General features: G+C 44.2%; 1 protein-coding gene across 2 annotated transcripts in view; it reads left to right on the top strand.

The window, feature by feature from the left end:
* Positions 1-12,500, top strand: part of S6kII (Ribosomal protein S6 kinase II) — a 1,295,804-nt gene that overhangs the window by 651,607 nt on the left and 631,697 nt on the right. The window lies entirely within an intron of this gene.

Raw genomic sequence — 12,500 nt, 5'->3', positions numbered from 1 at the left:
TTTCGTGGTTTCGCCTAAAGATGGCGACACTCGGCTGGTTAACCCGCGAACGCATAATGTTCCTCGGAAGGAACACAAAAGAATTTACTTTTCGTATTACATTATACGTAAGTTCTGCATGAAATCTTAAATTGCTTTCGAAACTGTGTAACTGAAAACTTTTTCTGTTATGTATTAATTCAAGCAAAAGAAGTTTTTATGAATAACGTAATAATGGAGTTTGATTTTTTATTTATTTTTTATTTTATTTTTTTCATTATAATTATCATTATTTTTTCTTCCTTCAAAGGAATATTATGCGGTCGTAGGTTAATTTGACATATGCCTTCCATCGAACAATTTTATTCAGGTGAAAGGAACCAACCCCTCAAGCCTTAAAAAAGGAATTCCATTTATTCCTTTTAAGGTAATATCCACTTGTTTTTATTCCGAGTGCCGGTAGGCGATTTTATTCAGAATAGAAAAATAGAGACTGCAAGAGGCCTTAAGGCCTACACTGGAGAGTTCCTTGTCTATTACCACCTGTTATTCCCATCCATAAAGTTATCTTCTCTTAAATCAACCGATAGTAGCATGTAATCGCTACGTATGTTTGCGCCCTGTCAGGTTTGCCTGATGCCTTACTCAGGCAACACACACACGCTCTCTCTCTCCTTTTCTTTCTTGGCCTTAAGGTTCCCCTTTAGGGGCCCCATCCACGGTACGATCTGGTCTTAAGGCCGCCGGACAGACTCAGTCGGATCCGACCAGATTGGATCGTGTGGACTGATTTTTGGTCTGTCCGACCGACACACACTATCCAATCTGATCCGATCCGACCAGATCTGTCCTGCGGCCTGAGGACCAGATCGTACAGTGGGTGGGATCCCTTAAGGGGGCACCAACGAAGTTGGGGCTGGGCATGGAAAAGTGTGAGAGAGTGCAGCCAACTGGGGTGGATGTACCTGCAACAGTTTGATGAATTTCGGATTGCCCATCAATCAGTTACTTGGGGGAAGGTGGGACCGTCAAACGCCATTAGAATGCATAACCGCACTTACAGTGGTATTCTTAAAAAAAAAAAAATCCTTATATAAATCTTGTATAAATCCTTGGAAGGGAAAGACTTATATAAGGAAAGATTTTTTTAACACCACCGTAAGATTTTTACGTGGTATTCTTAAAAAAAAAAAAATTCTTTATATAAATAATTTTTAAGAATACCACCGTAAGATTCTTACGGAGGTATTCTTAAAAAAAATCTTTCCTTATATAGATCTTTCCCTTCCAATTATTTATATAAGATCTATATAAGGATTTCTTTAACGTTTCGTCCAGCAAGGCATCTTCAGGAATAACACAGTGGACAAACATCAGACTCCTTATAGCCTGATAATATCAACCCGAATAATGGATTCTTTACATCAAATAAACCTCAATAAATTCAGATAACGAGGTAACAAGCAAGTTGCACAAGTTATGTTTACACTTTTCAAGTTCGTTTGTCCCCTCAAACTCGGGTTATACAAGAAGCCACTTTGTTATTTCTGAAGAAGCCCCACAGGACGAAACGTTAGATATATCGGATCCCATACTCTGCTTTTGGCCTCTCTCCTACATGTACTGTTGCTGTCGTTGCTGCTTTTTACTCGTTTCTTCAGACCCGTGGACCGTTGCTGGCAAGCTCCCAGGCAGACATCCTCATTTGTGGTTTCAGTGACGCCTCTGCCGACTCGAACCCCGGAGCATTACTTACTGCTCTCCTCCTAGGTGATTTATGTTCGCTGGCCGAGCGGATTAAAGCGTCGCCACTTGCGGCGGAGGTCGAGATGATGACGATTCGAGTCCTGCTCTGGGCGAGTTGAACTAAGGACATGGTTCATTAAATTCCACGCTACAAAGTCCCTTGTGAGGGGCACCGTCCTAGCCTCCGGATAGAGGGGAGTTTGCGACATTAAACCAAACCACGCGATTAATTATATTATTAGCCTCCTAACACAGCCAATGGCGAGTGACGCGCGTCCTACTACCTGGCATCCTATTTGGGTAAGCGCGTTGCTAGGTTCGGTTAAAATGATCAACCTCGTACTTTGCAGTTCGAAGTAAAACAGCCCCATCATTCAAAAACAAAGAACGAGTGCTCTAGATAATCGCTTGACGATCATCGTTGAGCCGTGAACGATCATCGTTGAGCGATTATCGTACCGAACGAAACGTAGCCTACTTATAGACCCTTTACGAGTCGCCTTTTGGGACCTATGTGGTCTAATGGACGCAAGGTCTGGTTGTTGATAATGAAACGCAATAGTCCCAAAGGATACTTGGAAACCATTCCTACCATCCTCATGAAGATGTATCTCACTCGATTGGGCCTGTTCTTGCATGTTATCATTTCGTCAGTCAAAATGCTAAGTTGCTAAAATTGGCAATTGGTGAAGGTCACTAGGTCTGGGTTGTGTAAGTCTGTTGATGGATAGGGAGGTCCTGTCACGTCACACTAATTCTGGGTGTGGTCATGGGTCGGTATCTGACCGCATAGACAAAGGTCTAATTCAGAGGTTCCCCATTTTTACTTGACTGTTAATAGTATTTACATAAGAACATAAGAATAAAGGAGACTGCAAGAGACCATAAGGCCTACACTAGGCAGCTCCGTATCCATCACCACCTGTCATCCCCATCCATAAAGTTGTCTAATCGTTTTTTAAAACAACTGATAGTTTCAGTGCTTACTACATGGTTACTAAGTTTATTCCATTCATCGACCACCCTATTAGTAAACCAATTCTTGCCTATTTCCTTCTTAAATCTAAATTTGTCCAGTTTATACCCATTACTACGAGTCCTGCCCTGTTGTTTAATTATGATGACCTTGTTTGCTTCACCCTTGTTATAGCCTTTGATCCACTTGAACACCTCTATTAGATCACCCCGCACTCTACGTCTTTCCAGAGAGTGTAAGTTTAGGTGCCTAAGCCTCTCTTCGTAAGGCAAATTTCCGAGTCCATGTATCATTTTGGTCATATCATTCGTCTATACACCAAGAGTTTTCCCCCCTTGTAAGGGAGGGGTAGCCAAGTCAGAGGTACGTACCCACTCCCACCTATTTCACTCTTAAAAGAAGGTTAGGTAACTTTACGGATGGGAATGACAGGTGGTAAGGAGCCATGGAACTACATAGTGTAGGCCGTATGGTCTCTTGTAATGGACGCCATCGTGCTGGTGAGGTTAAGCAACATTTCGTAACGATGTCGAGCAAAAATGTTGGTCAGAGCTTGACCCCGTTTTGGCTACCAAAGGGAAACCATGCAGATCCCTCCACCCACAAAAAAAAAGAGAGAGAGACAGACAGACAGACAGAGTATTTGAGACAGAGAGAAAGACAGACATAGTATTTGAGAGAGAGAGAAAGACAGACATAGTATTTGAGAGAGAGAGAGGATTTGAGAGAGAGAGAAAGAAAGAAAGAAAGAAAGAAAGAAAGACAGAGTATTTGAGAGAGAGGATTTGAGAGACAGACAGAGAGGATTTGAGAGACAGACAGAGAGAGAGGATTTTAGAGACAGACAGAGAGAGAGGATTTGAGAGACAGACAGCGAGAGAGGATTTGAGAGACAGACAGAGAGGATTTGAGAGAGACAGAGAGATAGATGATTTGATAGAGATAGTGATAGAGAGAGAGAGAAAGTCTGTAATAGAACTTGACGTTTGTGTTTTGTAACCCATGTAGTATTACAGTTATGTAAGGAAAGGTGGGCACATTGCCGCCCAACGAAGCGGAATATGAAATCACCTTTTTGAGAGATATAAAGGGAGAGAGAGAGAAAGTCTGTAATAGAACTTGACGTTTGTGTTTTGTAACCCATGTAGTATTACAGTTATGTAAGGAAAGGTGGGCACATTGCCGCCCAACGAAGCGGAATATGAAATCACCTTTTTGAGAGATATAAAAAGAGATGTGATATATAAAGAGAGAGAGAGAGAGAGAGAGAAAGTCTAATAGAACTTGACGTTTGTGTTTTGTAACCCATGTAGTATTACAGTTATGTAAGGAAAGGTGGGCACATTGCCGCCCAACGAAGCGGAATATGAAATCACCTTTTTGAGAGAGAGAGAGAGAGAGAGAGAGAGAGAGAGAGAGAGAGAGAGAGAGAGAGAGAGAGAGAGAGAGGGTCGGTAATAGAACTTGACGTTTGAGTTTTTGTAACCCATGTAGTATTACAGTTATGTAAGGAAATGTGGGCACATTGCCGCGCAAACGAAGCAGAATACGAAATCACCTTTTTGATGAGAGAAAGTACGAAGACGCGAGGAGTCGTCGAAAACAAGTTTTTCGTTGCTGTCTGGACGCGCGCAATGATTTTTTTTTCTTTCTTTTGGTAGGTGAAGGATAAAAACGTGACGTCTCTCTCTCTCTCTCTCTCTCTCTCTCTCTCTCTCTCTCTCTCTCTCTCTCTCTCTCTCTCTCTCTCTCCCTCCCTCCCTCCCTCCCTCTGTCTGTATTTCTATCTTTCTCTGTTTCTCTCTATCTTATCTATTTATCTTTCTCATTCTCTCATTCTCTCTCCCATTCTCTCTCGTTGTCTCTCTCATTCTGTATAATTCTCTCTCTCTCACCATCCCTCTGGATCTTGTACACACACACACACACACACACACGTTCTTGTTACTGGATTGTGCTGCGTTAGGTAAGTAGGTGGGGGTGGAGGGAGACGAGCGATTCTCAGGACGACCGGAACTTCCTAAGGTTTCCGGCTGTGAATCCGACTCTGCTGATGGGAAGAGAGTAAGAGTGAGAGTGAGGGTGAGAGTGAGAGTGAGAGTGAAACTGAGACTTTGTACCCTGACCTCAGAATGGTGGTTGATCAGCCGAATATATATATATATATATATATATATATATATATATATATATATATATATATATATATGTGTGTGTGTGTGTGTGTGTGTGTAAAAGACAGATTGAACATTCTTAGAAGCACTGGCAAAGATTTGAACCCTGACCTGTGCGTAAATAATGACGAGGTCAAGACGCTAGCGACTGAGCCACGTGCGATGGTTTAAAAGGACTGTACAAGTCCCCGACTACGCTCAGGGTTCGAATCCTTGGCAGAGCTTCTAAGAATGTTCAATCTGTCTTTAAGGGTCTTAGGAAGGTGCCTTCTTCCGGAGAATTTTGAAGAATAAATCATATATATATATATATATATATATATATATATATATGTGTGTGTGTGTGTGTGTGTGTGTGTGTGTGTGTGTGTGTGTAATCAAACTAGACCACTTGGAAAAAGAAACTAACGAAGCAGAGCGCTTTCGTATATTACATCTTCAGTGCAAAAAGTGCACTGAAGATGTAATATACGAAAGCGCTCTGCTTCGTTAGTTTCTTTTTCCAAGTGGTCTACTTTGCATAAGTGAACACACGTACCCGTGTTCTTGTTAGCACACACACACACACACACACACACACATATATATATATATATATATATATATATATATATATATATATATACATATATATATATAGCAACATTATATATATACTGGATGTACTGTCTTGCTGCATTGCGTTTGGCCCAGGGTAGTTGGCGGATGCAGGGATGACCCGTTATCCATGAGGAGCTGAGATGTAAGGGGTGGAAAGGATGGTGGAGTGGAGTGAAATGGGTGGAGATGGGCACATGCCTCTGATTTAGCTACCTCCCTTATATGGGGGAAAAGCTCGTGGAATATGGATATAGATGTATACACACACACACACACATACGCACGTACACACACACACACACACACATATATATATATAATATATATATATATATATATGCAAGGTTTTCACATTACAGTGGAACAATTTATACAGTATCACCATAGAAGAAGAGAAACTTGTAGACAGTAAGTACTTTGGTGTATTTATATCTGCAGACAAAATAAGACAGATACAAGTATGGTTAAGTACATAAAAGTGGAGGAACGCGGACATAGGGGGGAAGGGAGGAACGTACAATGAGGTGTATCACATTATCTTCCTTGTCTGACATATAGTTAAGTCTAGAGCAGGGGTTCTCAGCCTTGCTTGGCTCATGCACCCCTTTCACCATTTGCCAGAATGTCATTCCCACCCTCATTTCCAAGATTGCGTTTCAAAAGGTGCATTCTAAATAATATGCAAATATTACTAAAAACCCTTTTATTTTTTCCAAATTAGTATATATTTTCCCCATATTAGTATAATTCCAGCCCAGGTGACAGGCCAGATAGGCCAAAACCTATAATTGCTTTCCTCACCGCGTAAACTGACTGTGGTCACAAATCACCCCCAGAAAACCCAAAATTCCCCCCCTGGGGGTGAATTTCACCCCTAATGAGAACCCCTGGTCTAGAGGATACTTTTTGATCACCAACTCTGTGATCAATCGTTGACCGAATTGATGATCAAAAAGTATCCGACTTGGTATGGTTCAATCTAGCGGACACTTTTTGATCAACTCGGTCAACAATTGATCACCGAGTTGATCAGAAAGTATCCGACTTGGTATGGTTCAATCTGGTGGACACTTAATCATTAATTCGGTCAACAATTGATCACCGAGTTGGTGATCAAAAAGTATCCGGCTGGTTGAACCATGTGTAGTCAGGTCTAAGCGAGGAAGATAATGTGATGCACCTCATTGTACATTCCTTCCCTTCCCCCCCTTTCTTGTCCCCCAACCCCAATTATGTCCGTGTTCCATCCCTTTTATGTATTTAACCATACTTGTATGTCTTATTTTGTCTGCAGACATAAATACACCAAAGTACTTACTATCTACACGTTTCTCATCTCCTGTGGTGATACTGTATATGTATATGTGTGTGTGTGTATATATATATATATATATATATATATATATATATATATATATATATATATATATATAGTGTGCGTATGTATATACCCGTGTATGCACATGTAGATATATATTAGATATTTATATATGCGTATAGACGTCCATGGTAGTTGCAGGATTTGAACTCGGGTCCATGCCGTGCTAGGCGCGATAATAACCAATTCATACACGCGTGCATGATTTTTCGTTTTTAATCAAGAGGCGGTGAAAGTGTGTATGGTGAGTATTATAAGAGTCTGGGGGGAGGGGGGAGACGGGGGGAGTGGGGAGACGGGGGGAGGGGAGACCAGAGGTGGGAGGGGGGAATGGCCTTCTTAAGGGTTGAGAAACCATCCACCAGACTTGATATGCATGACTGCTAAAGGTGGCAGCACGCTAGGCATTTCTCGCTAGCATGCTATTTGCTTTTTGCTACTTGCTTTTGCTACTTAGTTTTAGTAGAAGCTACTTCGGTGACGATCTTTTGCTTTTCAATTTTCCAAATGTCAAATTACTCTTTGCGTCATATTATAGTGAGAAGCTGAATGACGAACAAAGAGAAGTTAAAACTAGAATACGAATGCTAAGACACATTGTCGAAATGTCCAAATAAAAGTCTAGAAAACTATAACCGGAGTTGTTTGGAATCAAACCGAATAGCAATAGCGAGTAGCATGCTAGCCTAGTGTGCCGCCACGGGCACTGGAACAGTTGTGCATGACTGCTAACGACGCGGTAAACGAGGCGGCGTCTGAAGAGCCTCGGACCGTAGCGGTCCGTCCTGGCAGAAAAAGTGGGACACTCCGCCATCAACGCTGATTTCGAAAGTGATGGATTGGTGTGGACAATTCTTCACCAGCAGTGATCATAGACACCTCCTCCTCCTCCTCCTCCTTATTCTCCTGCTTCTCCTCCTCCTTGTCCTCCTCTACCACCTCTTTCTCTTCCTCCTCCTCCTCCTTGTCCTCCACCTCCTCTTTCTCTTCCTCCTCCTCCTCCTCCCACCTCCTCCTCCTTTTCCTCCACCTCCTTCTCCTCCTCTTTTTCTTCCTCTTTATCCTTCTCCACATTGTTCTCCTCTTCATCCTCATCCTCCCTCCTCCATCTCCACCTCCTCCCCTCCTCCTCCTCCTTCTTGTCCTCCTCCTCCTCTTTCTCTTCCTCTTTATCCTCATCCACGTTGTTCTCCTCCTCGTCCTCCTTATCCATATCCTTCTTCACATTCTTCTCTTCCCCCTCCTACTTTTTATTCTGCTGCTCTTCTTTATTCTCTTCGTCCTTTTCCCCTTCCTCCTTATACTCGTCCTCCTTAATCTCCACTTCCTTGTATATTCCTTTCGTCTTCCAACTCCTCTGGTCTCCTCCTCCTCTGCTTTTCTTCCCTTCCTCTTCTGCCTCTCTTCCCCTTCTACTCCTCCTCCCCTCCTCTTCTGCCTCTCTTCCCCACGTACTCCTCTTCTGCCTCTCTTCCCCTCCTACTCCTCTTTTGCCTCCTCTCTTTCCCTCCTACTCCTCTTCCCCCTCCCACTCCTCCTCTTCTGCCTCTCTACCCCTCCTCCTCCTCTTCTACCTCTCTTCCCCCTCCCACTCCTCCTCTGCCTCCTTTCTTCCCCTCCTCCTCCTCTTCTGCCTCTCTTCCCCTCCTACTCCTCTTTTGCCTCCTCTCTTTCCCTCCTACTCCTCTTCCCCCTCCCCCTCCTCCTCTTCTGCCTCTCTTCCCCCTCGTATTCCTCCTCCCTCGTCTCTCTTCATCTCTCTCCTCCACCTTCTTCACATCTTCTTCATCTTCGTCTTTTCCATCTTTGTTGTTGTTTGTTCCAGCGCCGTGCCTCCCCGCCATTCCTTCTGAAATGAAGGAAATGTAAGGAGCTTAGAGGGGAACCCACGCCACACATAACCCTGCGTCTTCTCCCTCCTTCCCGTTTTCTTTGTGCCTCTTCTCGCTTCTCCCTCCTTCCCATTTTCTTTGTGCCTCTTCTCGCTTCTCCCTCCTTCCCGTTTTCTTTGTGCCTCTTCTCGCTTCTCCCTCCATCCCGTTTTCTTTGTGCCTCTTCTCGCTTCTCCTTCCTTCCCGTTTTCTTTGTGCCTCTTCTCGCTTCTCCCTCCTTCCCATTTTCTTTGTGCCTCTTCTCGCTTCTCCCTCCTTCCCATTTTCTTTGTGCCTCTTCTCGCTTCTCCCTCCTTCCCGTTTTCTTTGTGCCTCTTCTCGCTTCTCCCTCCATCCCGTTTTCTTTGTGCCTCTTCTCTCTTCTCCCTCCTTCCCGTTTTCTTTGTGCCTCTTCTCGCTTCTCCCTCCTTCCCGTTTTCACTGTGCCTCTGCCCACCTTCACCCCATCTTCCTTTCTTCCTTCCTACCTCAATGTCACCCATACTCACAATCTTTTCGTTTTCTCTTTCCACATTCTCTTCTCCTTATTTTTCCTCCCTTCATCTCTCTTCTCCTTATTTTTCTCCCTTCGTCTCTCTTCTCCTTATTTTTCTCCCGTCATTTCTCTTCTCCTTATTTTTCCTCCCTTCATCTCTCTTCTCCTTATTTTTCTCCCTTCGTCTCTCTTCTCCTTATTTTTCTCCCGTCATTTCTCTTCTCCTTATTTTTCCTCCCTTCATCTCTCTTCTCCTTATTTTTCTCCCTTCGTCTCTCTTCTCCTTATTTTTCTCCCGTCATCGCTCGTCTCCTTATTTTTCTCCCTTCATTTCTCTTCTCCTTTTCATCCCTCTCTTTTGCACTCCCTCGTTTCATTTCTCGCTTTCACTACCTCTCATCTCCTCCCACCTTCCCTTCCTCCCTTTCTCCCTCTCTTCCTCATTCCCTTTCACTCACTTTCGTCCTTCCCTCTCACCTTCTCCTTTCCCCTCATTCCCCTTCTCTCACCTTCTTCCTTCTCTCCCTCCCTTTCCCCTACATTCTCCTTCTCTCACCTCCCTCCCTCCTTCTCCCCCTCATTCCCCTTCTCCCCCTCATTCCCCTTCTCCCTCCCTCCCTCCCTCTCTCCCTCTCCCCCTCATTCCCCATCTCTCACCTCCCTCCCTCCATCCCTCCCCTCCCTCCTCTCCCCTTTATTGCCCTACTCCCACCTTCATACCCTCCCGCCCTTCCTCCCTCACTCATGGTTTCACTCCTCCCTCCCTCCCTCCCTCACTCCTCCCTCCCTCTCACCTACCTCCCTCACTCCCTCCCTTTCTCCCTCATTCCCCATCTCTCACCTTCCTCCTGTATTCCCTCCTTCCTCACTCACTCACTCCCCCTTTCATTCCTTTTCTCACCTTCCGCCCTCATTCCCTCCCTCCTTCATTTCCTCCCTTTTCTCCCTCCCTCCCTCCCCCCTCCTCTCCCCTTCCCTCTCATTCCTTATCTCACACGTCCCTCCCTCATTCCCTCGCACCCTCCCTCCCTCCCTTCCTTACTCTTCTCCCCCTCCCTCCCTCTCCCTCTCATTCCCTATCACTCACCTCCCTCCCTCATTCCCTCCCTCCCTCCCTGCCTCATTCCCCTTCTCCCAGCGACTCCCACCTCACCCGGGGTGACTGTGAGATTGCTTCCAACCCGATCACGCTCGACGGCCGGCCCTCAGGGTGCTTTCCCGGACCGAGCGGCGCGGCGGTTGCACAAGAGAATCTGGTCATCTGCAAAGTCATAAGAAGGCGGCGGCAGCAGCAGCTGATCGCACCTGTTACTTTCGATCCGTGCGATCGTTAAATCGTTCACGACCGAGAGAAATAGTCCGGCATTAGCTTTAATGAGAATGATGATAATGGTAATACGAATGAAACTAATAACACGAATGAAACGAATAAAACGAATAATAAGTGATGATAATGATGACACAAATGAAACGAATAACACGAACGAAACGAATAACACGAATGAAACTAATAATACGAATGAAACTAATAATACGAATGAAACTAATAACACGAACGAAACGAATAACACGATTGAAACTAATAATACGAATGAAACGAATAATACGAATAGCACGAATGACACAAATAAAACGAATAATACGTATGAAACTAATAATACGAATGAAATGAATGAAACGAATAATACGAATGAAACGAATAACACGAATGAAACGAATAACACGAATGAAACGAATGATACGAATTAGAAGAAAAAAACGAATAATACGAATGAAACGAAATATACAAATAAAACGAATAATACGAATTAAATTAATAATACGAATGAAACGAAGAATAAAAATGAAATGAATAACACGAATGAAACGACTAACACGAAGGAAACGAATAATTCGAATGAAACGAACAATACGAATGAAACGAATAAGTAGGATGTGGGGGGGGGGCAGATTTAGGTCTTGGTAGAACGAAAATGTTTCTTTGTGTTTCGAGGCTGCTCCATATTTACTCTCTCTCTCTCTCTCTCTCTCTCTCTCCCTCTCTCTCTCTCCCTCTCTCTCTCTCTCTCTCCCTCTCTCTCTCTCCCTCTCCCTCTCTCCCTCTCCCTCTCTCCCTCTCCCTCTCCCTCTCCCTCTCCCTCTCTCTCTCTCCCTCTCCCTCTCCCTCTCCCTCTCCCTCTCCCTCTCCCTCTCCCTCTCCCTCTCTCTCTCTCTCTCTCTCTCTCTCTCTCTCTCTCTCTCACACACACACACACACACACACACACACACACACACAGTCTCCCTTTCACTAGGTTTCCGGTCGTCTGCCATTTATTTCCTTCCGTGGTGGTGATTGGCTGACACCCATGGCAACCCCCGCGACAACAATCCCACCTTTTCCTCCTCCTCCTCCCTCCTCCTCTTCCTCCTTCTCTTCCTCCTCCTCCCTCCTCGTCTCCTTCTGTAGCGAAAGTGGGAATTGCGTCCCGCTGCGCCTCCGGAAGAGGCGGTTCACAATGTACCACCTTCCTCTTCTTTTTCTTCTTCCTCTTAGTCTCCTTTGCCTTCTTCTTCTTCTTCTTCTTCCTCTACTTTTTCTTCTTCATCCTCGTTTTCCTCTACTGCGGCGGCGGTTTCTTTTTATTTGTCGTCGTCTTCGTTTTTTTTTTTCTTCTACTTGTACTTCTACGTGTTCTTTTACTTCTTCGGTATCTTCTTCTTCTTCTTCTTCTTCTTCACCTTCTTCGTCTTCTTTTTCTTCTTCCTTCTACATCTTTTTTAGCGCGGCTGCCGCGCGTTTGGTGTCGCGGATTTCTCACGCCTCGTCGTCTGCGCGCCTTTGTGTCGGTCCGTGGATTTCGCAAGATGGGCGCGGGAGCTTCACCTCCCCTCCCGCGCTGCGCCGCCGTCTCGCTCTTTGTGTGGGTTGGTACCGAGGTCAGGTCAGGTTAGGTCGCGTGGAGAGTGAAGATTGTTATTGTTGTTCTTTTTTGTTTGTTAATTCATTTGTTAATAATTTACCATTTATTAATTTATTCGTCTATTTATTTGTTCATTATTTACCATTTATGTATGTTTATTTACTTATTCGCTTAATCATTTATTTATTTGTTTATATGTTTATCTACGAGTATTTGCTTATTCGTTTATCTATTTATTTCTTTATTTATTCGTTTGTTAAATTTTAGTAACTTATTACTTTATGACATGAATGGCACAGTTTTTATCATTTAGCGCTTTTATTGCCAAAGGATTGGATTCTCGCTGACCGAGCGGGTTAGAGCGTCGCTACCTGCGG

Source organism: Oratosquilla oratoria, chromosome 36, assembly GCF_046742065.1.
Source record: "Oratosquilla oratoria isolate Oo_2021 chromosome 36, ASM4674206v1, whole genome shotgun sequence".
Classification (NCBI taxonomy): domain Eukaryota; kingdom Metazoa; phylum Arthropoda; class Malacostraca; order Stomatopoda; family Squillidae; genus Oratosquilla; species Oratosquilla oratoria.
Note: the sequence above shows the minus strand (reverse complement) of the source record. Positions and strands in the feature narration are given on the sequence as shown.